This window comes from Mastomys coucha, unplaced genomic scaffold, assembly GCF_008632895.1.
Source record: "Mastomys coucha isolate ucsf_1 unplaced genomic scaffold, UCSF_Mcou_1 pScaffold21, whole genome shotgun sequence".
NCBI lineage: Eukaryota > Metazoa > Chordata > Mammalia > Rodentia > Muridae > Mastomys > Mastomys coucha.
Genome location: NW_022196904.1, coordinates 131,591,735 through 131,593,672, shown reverse-complemented (window position 1 = coordinate 131,593,672; position 1,938 = coordinate 131,591,735). Strand labels below are relative to the sequence as shown.

General features: G+C 44.1%; 1 non-coding gene across 1 annotated transcript; it reads right to left on the bottom strand.

Annotated features, from left to right (window-relative positions):
- Positions 1 to 1,561: 1,561 nt before the first annotated feature.
- LOC116104243 lies at positions 1,562 to 1,664 on the bottom strand. Its single transcript, XR_004123765.1, has one exon. It is a non-coding gene; the product is annotated as a U6 spliceosomal RNA (small nuclear RNA).
- Positions 1,665 to 1,938: the final 274 nt, after the last annotated feature.

The window sequence follows — 1,938 nt, the reverse complement described above, 5'->3', positions numbered from 1 at the left end:
TGGGCTGGAGAGATGGCTCAGCCGTTAAAGGCTAGGCTCACAACCAAAAATATAAGAATAAGAATCAAAGAGACAAATGGCTGTTGTCTCCTGAGCGAGGCTTAGGAGCCACAGGACACATGTTTGTAGCCTGCTACCAGAGCTGAGTTTCTGGCCACAGTCACCTGCAGAGGGCGAGGGTGGGCTAGAGGCTGCAGGCAGTGATTCTTCCAGAATGTACATCACACTGACATCCTGCTATTAAGGAGAAAGGAGTACTGGGGTCCAGCTCCAGTGTGGGGTGAGAGGGCAGCCGTGACTGGATGAGCATATCCAGCACTTGGTACGTGTACATTTCCTACTGTGTCACAGCTCAATAAAGTGGAAAAAAATCCCAGAAGCAGTGAAGAAGGCCATGCCGAGCAGGGCGGTGGTGCACAGGCATCTGCCACATGCCAAAAGGACTCCTGGAAAACATCAAGGAATGACAGGGAACTGAATCAAACAAGAGCAAGTGACCCAAGCAGGCACCTCCTGGCACAGTCATCCAAGCATTTGGCAGGGCTGGGTGGCATTTCTGGAGACGGGACCAAAGGACTCACATGTTCTAACACTGAGGTCTCCAGGCCTCTTTTTACTTTTTATGTTAAGACAGGGTCTCACTAAGTTGCACGAGCTGGTCTTAAACTTGAGATTCTCCTACCTCCACCTTCCATGCAGCTGGCATAAGAGGCCTGAAGCACCAGGCCTAGCTGCTCATTGAACTTATAATAAATAAGCATATGGCAAGATGCTCATTTGAGACAAGGGAAGTTCAATTTACGGCAAGAATAAGCAAGCATCTGGTTGGTGGCAGTGGCTTCAAACCCTGTCTTGCCAGGAATGGGAAGGCCATGGCCTGGTCGGAAGTGGCCTCAAAATTCAGCTTCCTGGGCATGAGAAGGCTGTGTTGCTGTGGAGTGTACTAACACTTAGGAGACAGTGTGGAGGTGTGGCAATTGTCATTTGTGTCCTTAAAGTGTTTGGTTGGATGTGTGCTTTGCAGTGACTATTAGTTTCAGTGCTGCAGTTGTTAATAGCTAGTAGCATTGTTCTGAATATCTCAATATGATAAGTGAACAAATGAATAAAAGCATGTTTATTTCCTTTGGAGGGGGTTGCTTGTTTACTTGTCTATTGAAACAGAGTTTCTTGGGGCTGAAGAGATGGCTCAGTGGTTAAGAGCACCAACTGCTCTTCCTAAAGGTCCTGAGTTCAAATCCCAGCAATCAGATGGTGGCTCACAACCATCCATAATGAGATCTGATGCCCTCTTCTGGAGTGTCTGAAGACAGCTACAGTGTACTTACATATAATAAATAAATAAATCTTAAAAAAAAAAGAAAAAGAAAAAGAAACAGAGTTTCTTTGTGTTTCAGCCCTGGCTGTTCTGGAACTCATTTTTTAGACCAAGCTGGTCTTGAACTCACTGAGATCTGGTTGTCTTTGCCCCAGAGTAGTAGGGTTAAAGACATATGCCGCCATGCCTAGCTGAACGTATTTATTTCTTAAATTCTTCTTTTTTCTTTGACAGCCAATTTTTTAAACTATGGAATGCTTCATGAATTTGTGTTGTCATCCTCACACAGGGGCCATGTTGATCTTTTCTGTATAGTATTTAGTATTCGTGCTACCAAAATAAGCATGTTAAATTCTTAAGATGCTAAAGATGTTCATTATTCCACCTGGATTTGTGAAGCTGTGCACACAAATAAGCACACAGGGCCAAGAGCAAGAGAGCTTCTAAGGGTTCCCCAGTCAAGTATCAGGTTAACACAAAGCCCAGGAGGACTAACATTAATTGCATTTGTGAACATGTGTACATGTAGGTATGTTTGCATATGCATAAGCTTATGTATGTGGCATATATGTATGTATGTGAGTTCATGAGTTCATGTGTGTATAGTATATATATGTGGT